The sequence below is a fragment of the Rhinoderma darwinii genome, chromosome 2, assembly GCF_050947455.1.
Source record: "Rhinoderma darwinii isolate aRhiDar2 chromosome 2, aRhiDar2.hap1, whole genome shotgun sequence".
In the NCBI taxonomy this organism is placed as follows: domain Eukaryota; kingdom Metazoa; phylum Chordata; class Amphibia; order Anura; family Rhinodermatidae; genus Rhinoderma; species Rhinoderma darwinii.
In genome coordinates, this window is record NC_134688.1 from 190,002,620 (window position 1) to 190,014,750 (window position 12,131).

Genomic DNA, 12,131 nt, shown 5'->3' on the forward strand with positions numbered 1-12,131 from the left:
TTTCCTATATGTAATGCTGTCACCCAGCTATCCTATATGTAATGCCTTGTCACTCAGCTTTCCTATATGTAATGCTATGTTACCCAGCTTTTCTATATGTAATGCCATGTCACCCACCTTTCCCATATGTAATGCCTTGTCACCCAGCTTTCCTATAAGTAATGCCTTGTCACCATTGTTCCCTATAAGGTGCGCGACTGTGCGCACCTTCTACTGTCTGCCCGCTCACTAAACTTTAAAGCCCACGCACTATCACTGTCTATCGAGTCTATTTCACAGTTGTTTATTTCTGTTATGTGACTCACCATGGCTGTTTATTTACAATGTACTTCTGTATGGAATAGATGTTATGGCCAGTAGCCCACTCAGTATTTTCTTTACTGTGAGGACTTATATTTTAATCCATTTTTGATGCTATTAACTGTATTTTGTATTTTTATCATGTCTCAATAAAAACGATTTTATTTTGAAAATGTTTGGGTCATTTAACACTGATTTTCTGCATATGTGTTTAAACTATGACTTTGGTGTTTGACCAAATTATTTTATTGAGGCACTTTTTTAGTGTTATTGATATTGTACAGGCAGCATGTACATTCTTTTATATACAGTCACCTGTACAGTGCTCAAGTTGTATACATAAAGTTCAATGTAAGGTTGAACACAGAATACCCCTTATGGGTAAGCTGTATACATTTTTTTTTAATCACTCATGTCAGTCCCTATCCCACTGTAGCTCATAATCTAATTCCCATATAACAAAGGCACTCTAGGTCCAAATTCTTAAAAAATTGGGAAGCCCGGGAGGTCTCACCGTGGGTCCATTCTATTTTGTGTGAGGCCTAGAAATACCTGAGGATCGCATAGAGACCCATTGGGGCTGCATGTACTATTAGAGTTCTGTGTAAATGTAGCTTAGGGTATGTGCACATGATAACGACAATTACGGCTGAAATTACGGAGCTGTTTTCAGGACAAAACAGCTCCTGCATTTCAGACGTAATTGCTCGTACTCGCTTTTTGCGAGGCGTCAATTACGGCCGTAATTTGGAGCTGTTCTTCATTGAAGTCAATGAAAAACGGCTCAAATTACGTCCCAAGAAGTGTCCTGCACTTCTTTGACGACGCTGTTATTTTACATGCCGTCTTTTGACAGCGACGCGTAAAATGACAGGTCGTCGGCACAGTACGTCGGCAAACCCATTGAAATGAATGGGGAGATGTTTGCCGACGTATTTGAGCTGTGTTTTCAGGCGTAATTCGAGGCGTAAAACGCCTGGTTTACGCCTGAAAATAGGTCGTGTGAACCCAGCCTTAAGGCTACATGCAGACGAGCATGTCCGATTTGCGCACGTAAAAACTGCTGCATTTTTCCTACATTTCTTGTTCCTTGCCTACAGGCATCAGTGTACTTTGCGTGTGGCATGCGTTTTACACATCCATGCAAGCACTCTTTTTGTTAATATTTATTTTTCTGCTTTTCAATGTATTTGATAGGTGAAACACAAACAGTACACGGATGTCGTCCGTTTGCTGTCCGTGGTTTTCATGCACCTATAGACCTCAATGGGAGACTAGGTGGACCAATATAGGACATACAGGGAGTTTCATGCAATGGACACACACTGTGAGAAAAACAACGCATGTGTGAATGGCCCCATTGAATTACATGGGTCCGTGTGCTCGGAGTTATTTCATCGCACAGTACACGGACGAAGAACACTCTCGTCTGAATGAGCCCTAAGGGTATGTTCACATGGGCTATTTTCGGCTGAAAAATCGGAAGCAGAACACCTACAAACATCTGTCCATTGATTTCAATGGGAAATACGGCGTTCTTCTCCGACAGGGCGTTTTTTACGTGGCCGTTTTTCAAAACGGCCGCGAAAAAGAAGTGCATGCCACTTCTTGAGACGTTTTTGGAGCCGTTTTTGATAGACTATAGAAAAACAGCTCCAAAAACGTCCGTAAAAAAGCAGTGAAGAATGCGGGTTGCTAAAAAAAACGGCTGAAAATCAGGAGCTGTTTTCCTTTGAAAACAGCTCTGTATTTCAAACGTTTTTGGTTAAGTGTGTCAACATACCCTTAGGGTATGTTCACACGGCAGCGTCCGTTACGGCTGAAATTACAGGGCTGTTTTCAGGAGAAAACAGCTCCATAATTTCAGCCGTCATGGCATGTTGAGGTGCTTTTTCGCTGCGTCAATTACGGACGTAAATGGAGCTGTTTTTCCATGGAGTCAATGGAAAACGGCTCCATTTAACATCTGAAGAAGTGACAGGCACTTCTTTGACGCGGGCGTCTATTTACGCCCCGCCTTTTGACAGCGGGGCGTAAAAAAAATGACCGTCGGAAAAGAACATCGCAGATGTTTGCCCACGCTATCGAGCCGCATTTTTGGACGTAAATCGAGGCGGAAAACGCCCGAATTACGTCCGTAAATAAGCCGTGTGAACATACCCTAAGAGTTACCAACAAAGTTTTTTCAAAAAGATTATTAGAGAATTCTGGGTTACTCCTAACATGGCCACCATCAAGGCAGTACTACTAGTACTCCCGTCAGGGGCCGGCCACATGGCTGAAGAAAAGGGGCCCGCCGGGCTGTCGTCACCGCCCCCCCCTGCGACGCTCGCGGCCCCCCCCCCTGCATACCTGTTGCTTTACGATCTGGACGGGGAAGATGCAGCATGTAAGCAGAAGCTCCATGTGGAGATCCCACCCCCCAGCCAGCTCCTCTACACAGCCGACCGGACCTGCAGGCTGGTGAGTTTTTTTCCCCTTACCCTCTCCATCCTGCTTCCCAATCCTCCTGACCCCACTTGTAGAATATATAAAGTATGTTAAAACTTTTTGTGTTTTTTTACGTTTTCCAAACATTTTTTTGCCGCGATTATATAAAAATCGCACCAAAATCGCGTGATTTTTGCCGCGATTACGAAAATTTCCACAATCGGCTGTTAACAATGGTTGTTATAGCAGCCTGGGGGCCTAATGAAAGACCCCAGGTCTGCCATCTTTGTATTCCTTTGAAGTTCTGCCTCCGGCAGGGCTTCAGATGAGACTGTCAGTATCACGAGATACTGCAATACATTAGTATTGCAGTATATCATGCAGTGGATGTTCATTGCAGTGGATCGCTGCTTCAAGTCCCCTAGGGGGACTAATAAAAAAGTAAAAAACAGTTAAATAAAGGTTTTTTTTACATTCCAAAAAAAGAGTTATGGCTCTCAGAATATGGCGACACAAAATACTTTTTTAATTTAGCAAATCGTTTTATTTTTTTTAAAATGGTAAAACATAAAACAAAACATATAAATTTGGTATCGCCGTAATCGTATCAACCTGTAGAATAAGGTGAATATGTAGATTTAACCGCCTGATGGATGCCGTAAAAACAAAACCCCCCAAAAAATGGCGCAATCTCTGTTTTTTGCCCATTTCACCCCACCAATTTTTTTTTTTCAGCTTCCCAGTACATTATGCGGTACAATAAATGGTGCCATGAAAAACTACAACTTGTTCCAAAGAAAACAAGCCCTCATATGGCTATATAGACGGAAAAATAAAAAAATATATAGATTTTGGATAGTGGGGAGGAAAAAACAAAAGTGAAAATCCGAAAACTGGCTGAGGGGGGAAGGGGTTAAATGACTATTATGTTGCAGAATTGTAACGTAGTTCATCCTCTACAATGTAAAGGGTTAATTTGCTGTGAATCCCCAGCAAATTCTGTAACGCACACATTGAGGAATTTGGTGCACAAAATCCACATCAAAACCGCAGGTAAAATCTGCACCTAATAGTGCGTTTTTTTATACGTTTTTAGGTGCGTTTTTTACATTTTGAGTGCTTCCATGTGCTGCGCGTGATTTTCACGCACCCATTGACCAATGGGTGCGTGATGCGCGAAAAACGCCCAAGTATACGACATGTCGTGAGTTTTTTTTACGCAGCGGACACACGCTGCGTGAAAATCACGGAATGTCTGAATGGCCCCATTGACTAACATAGGTCCGTGCGAGGCACGTGATTTTCGCGCACGTATCACAGACGTTAAACACGTTCATGTGAATAAGGCCTAAGGCCCCATTTACACATGTTGGATTTGATACGGATACCGATGACATGCCGATGATTCTGCATCCCATGCTTATGAGGATTCTGCAACCCAGTTCACATGCTGCGAAAAATTTTCCACGTGTAGTTTTGTCCGCACCATGAAAATAAATCCACCACAGCAATAAGTAGCGTGCGACTTATTTTGCATGGAAAAGCCGAGGATAAGCAGCTCTGAATGACAATGGGACTTAGGCCTTGTTCACGCAGTTTTTTGCAGGCAGAAAAATCTGCCTCGAAATTTCTTCAGGCTTTCTCTGCCCCACATTGATGTCAATGGCAGGTCAGGACGGAAATGCCCGAAGAAAGGGGATGTCGCTTCTTTTTCTCACAAGCGTTTTTTTCCGCTCGTGGAAAAAAAACGCCTTGGCCTCCCATTGAAATCAATAGGCGCGATTTCGGCTGTTTTTTGCCGCAGTTTCCAACACGGTTTCCACTGCAAAAAATGCTGCAAAAGAACTCTGTGTGAACAGGGCCTTATTCTTGTGCGGATCTGCTATACGCTTGTGGCCCATCTGCGTCAGAAATCAAAGGGAAAGCCTCCGATTTTTGCTGTGGAAAAACACATTGAACTTTAATGACAACGTAAGAATGGAGCATTAGTTCTCCTTACATCCTCACAGGCGCTTCCCCCTCCCTTAAAGTGTAGCTAAACAATTGACAAACTTCTGACATGGCATAGTGACATGTCAGAAGTTTGGATTGGTGGGGGTCCGAGCATGGAGACCCCCACCAATCGCTACAACGAAGCAGCTGAAGTGCTCGTGCGAGTGCTCAGCTGCTTCGTGTCTGTTCGGCTTTTTCCGGAAAGCCGATGTATCGTGTACGGACTCATAGACTTTCTATTGAGTCCGTACACCGATACATTTATTTCCGGAAAAAGCCGAACAGACACGAAGCAGCTGAGCACTCACACAAGCACTTCAGCTGCTTCATTCTAGCGATTGGTGGGGGTCTCCGTGCTCGGACCCCCACCAATCCAAACCTCTGACATGTCACTATGACATGTCAGAAGTTTGTCGAACGTTTAGCTACACTTTAAGGCTCCCTTCACATCGTGTTGTTGCCCTAAGTTTATCATGTACGTCAGGAAATCTCACGTACACTATAAATAACGTAGACGATAATTCACAGGGCTCCATTATGTCCTTTTAGCCTCCGTCGGGCTGGTGGACGTCGATATGCCTTATTTTTGAAGGATGGAGTAGCGTAGTAGACTTTGCTATTCCGGAGTCCCCAAGCAGAACATCACAAGTGCTCCAGCCGTGGACTTTATCCCTGGGAAAGCTCCTGACATCACTGTCCATATATGTAAAGTGACGTCAGGGGATTCTCCAGGGCCGGAATCCCTGACCAGAGTGTTGCTGACGCTCCGGCCATGTACTCAGGCTTTGCAAAGCTTCGGACGTCACTTTACGTATATGGACATCTGGAACAGAGTCATAGTCCCTGGGCAGAGCGCTAGTAGAAGGCTCCAGCCCTGTTCATGGACAGTGACTTCAGTTATGTCTCCAGGGCCATTCCCCAGGCGACGTATCCCACTATATGCCCTACAGTGCGATACGTTTTGGCTAAATAGATCAAAATCAAGATCATTAACCGGTCACTGCCGGCTCCATGGTTTCCTTCACTGTAATTGACATCAGCACCAAAATCAGTTAATGCGTATAACATACAAACGTGAGTGCCACACTTTCTGTTGCCCACCCCCGGTAATGAAGGGGGGGCCCAGACATCTTGGCTGTATTGGGCCCAGAAATTCCTGATGGTGGCCCTGATTCCTAATAAGTGAGCATACGATAACGCATGCTGTGTTTTATAAATAAAAATAATAAAAATTGCAAGCTCTAAAAACAGCATGATTTTATACTATACCCCAGAATGCATCATCTGGCAGCTAGGGTAAATTAGCACAGTTGAACATTTGAGCTCATAGTCAGAACGTAAGTAACAGAACTCGAATTTGATAATAAAACAAAACAAAAAAACCTAGAAGCATAAACAGGAATATATATAAAAAATAATAATTAAAAAAAAAAATCTTCCCTTTGACGAAAATTGTGTTTATCGGGCTCTGTTCACATTTGCGTTTCTATGGGCGGTTACAGTATTTTTGATGCAAGAATAGTGCAGTTTGCAGAGCTAGTCTTCCAGTAAAAATACCAGAACCGAAACCCGAGAGCCCTGATTATAAGTCGTTATCAAAACATTTTTTATTAGAAAATAAACAAAGCAGATAAAACATTACACAAAATTGCAAAAGTTGGCACATAGTGCAATACAAGAAAGTCAAATTGTAAGAAATATTACAAAAACATATGAGTAATGGTAGGAGGTAGCCTCCTAAACATCAAATCAATAAATGTACTCCAGTAGCATAGGTACTGCAGGCTAGGTACGTTTCAGAGCAAGAAAGGTCCCCCCATAAATTATCAGATTGGCAACTCCAAAATATATATCAACAACACAGAAAAAAGAGTTTGTAGCCAAACGTATATGTAAAATAAATATTTTATTAACATATATTAACAAACAATTAAAAAAGAATTAATGAAAGGACAAGACCCTAGTAAAAAGGTTAGGAACGATTACTAATATTTCCAATAGAAAATGAGTAATAACAATGCTGTCCAAAAATCTGATCCCATAATGACTTTCAATACAAAAAATTCCCCTTTAAAGTGTAAGAGGTCAATAGATAAAGGAAATACCAAATGTAAGTATAACATTGAAATAGTCAGGAGAAATTCTTTATAAAGTGCTAGTGCAATTAATTAATCAAGACAGATGACAGCAGCTTACCCATAGTGAAGATAATAACGATCAGTGTTCGCTCCAACACATAGGCCCCAACTCGCGTTTCGCTGTTAAATTGCTTCCTCAGGGGGAGATGTGCATATGCCTGTACTGTGTTTAGCTGCCCTTTTATATTATGATATAACTACGAGTGAGTGGCAATGATTTTCGGCGCATGCGCCGTGACCGGAAGTGAGGACTGCCCCACATCCGCCTCCAAGCACTGGAGCGCACATCCGGATTCCCGACGCATAACGGGAGTTCCGGACATGCGCAATGCACCAAAGGAGACGGAGCAGAGACAACGTCACGCCAGCAGCGTTCACAGGCATGCGTACTCATCGCATAGAAGGACTTCGAATATGTGAGTGAAATCGTGTATGTATCCCAAAACAATGCCCCACTAACGTAACCAAGACAAAGAAGAATAACTTAGAATCTGAGTCTGTATATAAATATTGTACAAATGTGAATATAAAGGGAGAGAAGCACATAATTTCCCAAAATATATACTGCCATGAATAAAGAGATGTGAAGAAAAAGGAATGTGAAATTGTGAATAAAATACATTGGTAAGAAGTCTATATTAAAAAGAAAAAGAAAAAAGGGAAGTAATCGTTCCTAACCTTTTTACTAGGGTCTTGTCCTTTCATTAATTCTTTTTTAATTGTTTGTTAATATATGTTAATAAAATATTTATTTTACATATACGTTTGGCTACAAACTCTTTTTTCTGTGTTGTTTTCCTAAACATCAAAGTAAGAGGAACTAAATAAAATATAATGTTAAGTAACAATACCATAACTACAGCAAAAGTAGTGCAATATTTAGGAAAACCAGTCCCAAAGACGAGTATTAATGACACGTTTAAGTGCAAATTCTAACTCAAAGTTACATATACACAAGACAACGAAGGGAAACACAGACGGACAAAAGCACACAGAATTTGGCAAAATGAGTCCTGATTATAAGTCAATGGAGTCCCTTAGCATTTATTGGGAATCAGTGTAAACGTGGTCTAAAAATGCCACACAAATGAGGCACAGTGTAGTGTGTATTATTTTTTTTAATCTGTGCTGTATTACTCTTTCTGTCCACTAGATGTCTCTGGAAACCTAATTATTTATTTTTCAAAAGGTAGACGTGAAAATGTTGATTGATGGCGGCTTAAAGGGGTTTTCCCATCAGAGACATTATGACATATCCACAGAATACGTCTGATAGACCTATCTCTTGAATGGGGCCCCCCAAACCCTGTTCTACTGCTCTGTATTGTGGCTGAATGGTGTGATTTCCGACCATGAATTACAGTAACAGAGGAGTTCGCTGAGCTACGCTTTTTCCGTAGGTCCCATAGAGCTGAATGGTAGTTACAGATACAGCGTAGATTGCAGTGGCGTTACTACCACTGTAACAGCCATAGTGGCTGCTACCGGGCCCATGGCATGAGGGGGACTGTGCCACCATTCAACACGGGCACCTCCATGCCCGGAGGCTCCGCTAGCAGCTGCTATGGCTGCTACAGCGGTAGCGACACCACATTCAATAGTGTCTGCGTCCTTCGGATGCAGATACTATTGAACACTATCATACCTCCCAACAGTCCCGGATTCGGCGGGACAGTCCCGGTTTCTCGCCGCTGTCCCACCGGTCTGAAAAATGTCCCGCTGGTCGCTGCATCCAAACAGCTGATCGCTGCTGACTGCAGCAGCTATCAGAAGAAGGCAGGAGTCTTGTGGCAGTGTTCTCACTGCGATCGATGCCGGAACGGGAGTGGACCAGTACAGTCACCTGACCTGTCATCTGACCTCACCGGTCAGGTGACTGGACTGGTTCACTCCTTGGCCGGCATCGACACCAGTGAGAACGTCGCTGCAAGACTCCGGATGGTGAGTGATGTCAAAATCAGAGCGGAGAGTGGCAGCAGTAGGGCCGGCTACCTCTACCGCTCTCCGCTCTGGCGGCAATGTGGCACCTACAGGGGGACAGTGTGTGGAGCTATTTACAGGGGGGCTGTATCTGGCGCTATCTACAGGGGGCTGTCTGTGGCGCTATCTAAAGGGGGGCTGTGTCTGGAGCTATCTACAGGGGGGCTGTGTCTGGAGCTATCTACAGGGGGGCTGTGTCTGGAGCTATCTACAGGGGGGCTGTGTCTGGAGCTATCTACAGGGGGGCTGTGTCTGGCGCTATCTACAGGGGGGCTGTGTCTGGCGCTATCTACAGGGGGGCTGTGTCTGGCGCTATCTACAGGGGGGCTGTGTCTGGCGCTATCTACAGGGGGGCTGTGTCTGGCGCTATCTACAGGGGGGCTGTGTCTGGCGCTATCTACAGGGGGGCTGTGTCTGGAGCTATCTACAGGGGGGCTGTGTCTGGAGCTATCTACAGGGGGGCTGTGTCTGGAGCTATCTACAGGGGGGCTGTGTCTAGAGCTATCTACAGGGGGGCTGTGTCTAGAGCTATCTACAGGGGGGCTGTGTCTGGAGCTATCTACAGGGGGGCTGTGTCTGGAGCTATGTCTAGAGCTATCTACAAGTGGGCTGTGTGTGGAGCAATCTACAGGGGGGCTGTGTGTGGAGCAATCTACAGGGGGGCTGTGTGTGGAGCAATCTACAGGGGGGCTGTGTGGAGCAATCTACAGGGGGGCTGTGTGTGGAGCAATCTACAGGGGGGCTGTGTGTGGAGCAATCTACAGGGGGGCTGTGTGTGGAGCAATCTACAGGGGGGCTGTGTGTGGAGCAATCTACAGGGGGGCTGTGTGTGGAGCAATCTACAGGGGGGCTGTGTGTGGAGCAATCTACAGGGGGGCTGTGTGTGGAGCAATCTACAGGGGGGCTGTGTGTGGAGCAATCTACAGGGGGGCTGTGTGTGGAGCAATCTACAGGGGGGCTGTGTGTGGTGCAATCTACAGGGGGGCTGTGTGTGGCGCTATGTACAGGGGGGCTGTATCTGGCGCTATGTACAGGGGGGCCGTGTCTGGCACTATCTACAGGGGGGCCGTGTCTGGCGCTATCTACAGGGGGGCTGTATCTGGAGCCATCTACAGGGGGGCTGTATCTGGAGCTATCTACAGGGGGGCTGTATCTGGAGCTATCTACAGGGGGGCTGTTTCTGGAACTATCTACAGGGGGGTTGTGTGTGGAGCTATCTACAGGGCGGCTGTGTCTGGAGCTATCTACAGGGGGCTGTGTGTGGAGCAATCTACAGGGGGGCTGTGTGTGGAGCTATATACAGGGGGGCTGTGTGTGGAGCTATATACAGGGGGGCTGTGTGTGGAGCTATATACAGGGGGGCTGTGTGTGGAGCTATATACAGGGGGGCTGTGTGTGGAGCTATATACAGGGGGGCTGTGTGTGGAGCTATATACAGGGGGGCTGTGTGTGGAGCTATATACAGGGGGGCTGTGTGTGGAGCTATCTTCAGGGGGGCTGTGTGTGTAGCTATATACAGGGGGGCTGTGTGTGGAGCTATCTTCAGGTGGGCTGTGTGTGGAGCCATCTACAGGGGGGCTGTATCTGGAGCCATCTACAGGGGGGCTGTATCTGGAGCCATCTACAGGGGGCTGTATCTGGAGCCATCTACAGGGGGGCTGTATCTGGAGCCATCTACAGGGGGGCTGTATCTGGAGCCATCTACAGGGGGGCTGTATCTGGAGCTATCTACAGGGGGGCTGTTTCTGGAACTATCTACAGGGGGGTTGTGTGTGGAGCTATCTACAGGGCGGCTGTGTCTGGAGCTATCTACAGGGGGGCTGTGTCTGGAGCTATCTACAGGGGGGCTGTATCTGGAGCTATCTACAGGGGGACTGTGTGTGGCGCTATGTACAGGGGGGCTGTATCTGGAGCTATCTACAGGGGGGCTGTATCTGGAGCTATCTACAGGGGGGCTGTATCTGGAGCTATCTACAGGGGGACTGTGTGTGGTGCTATTTACAGGGGGGCTGTATCTGTAGCTATCTACAGGGGGGCTGTGTCTGGCGCTATGTACAGGGGGCTGTATCTGGAGCTATCTATAGGGGGGCTGTGTGTGGAGCAATCTACAGGGGGGCTCTGGTGAATGATTTTTCCACTGACCGGTAGCAGAGTTACACAACTGGAAAAAAAAATCCCCATCATGTAACTCTGCTACCGGTCAATTGAAAAGTCATCCACCACAGGGTCTCCCTCTTGACTTTCATTGTTCTCAGCCTTTTGGTTTGTCCTGCAGCTGCTGCCGTGATGAGAAAATGTTATACCCAAGATAGGAAAAGTAACACAAAGAAGACATAACCGGATCTATAATATCAGTAATATCCAGACAGTCTAGAGATCCGCAGTGAGAATTTGCGCGTGTTATTTGCAGAATGATCTGGCCGTGATTTGATGTGTTTATGCGGGATTTTGGGCGTGGTTCGGAGGCGTGACTTAAAATGACCCTCTTTTCCGAATTCAAAAGTTTGGAGGTATAGACTATGACAGAGCAGGGAGGCAGGGCGCCCGTAGCCACACAGCGCTGGTCCCGCTTCCTGAATGCTGACCGCTCTGTGCTCCAGCATTCACTCTGCCGTAAGCGGCTTGGTGCAGGTAGGCGCGATGTAGTGACGTCATCGCCTGTCTGCGCAGAGTCACTCACAGCACAGACTTGAGGAGAATGAACCTCCACACGTCTTGGGAACGAGGATAGGGGAATAATTATGTTATTATTTTTCTATTAGGCACTATGGGGCATTATACTGGGAAAGGGGGTTGATATGGTGGCTGCTATAGGAGCATTATACAGTAAGGGGGTATTCTACTGTGGGGACAGCTATGGGGGGCATTATACTGTATGGGGGCATTATACTGTGGGGACAGCTATGGGGGGCATTATACTGTATGGGGGCATTATACTGTGGGGACAGCTATGCAGATGGCATTATACTGTGGGGACAGCTATGGGGCATTATACTGTGGGGGCAGCCATGGGAGACATTATACTGTGTGGGGACAGCTCTGCAGAGCATTATACTGTGTGGGGGCAGTATGGGGGGGGCATTATACTGTGGGGCGCAGCTATGGGGGCATTATACTGTGGGGACAGCTACGGGGGTATTATGCTGCATGGGGCAGCATGCTGTATGGGGGAATTTGTTTGGGAATTTTTTTTACTGCATGGGGGCATTTGTGTGGGCATTATACAGCATGGGGGCATCTGTGGGCATTATACTGTATGGGGCATGTGTGGGCATGATACTGTATGGGGTA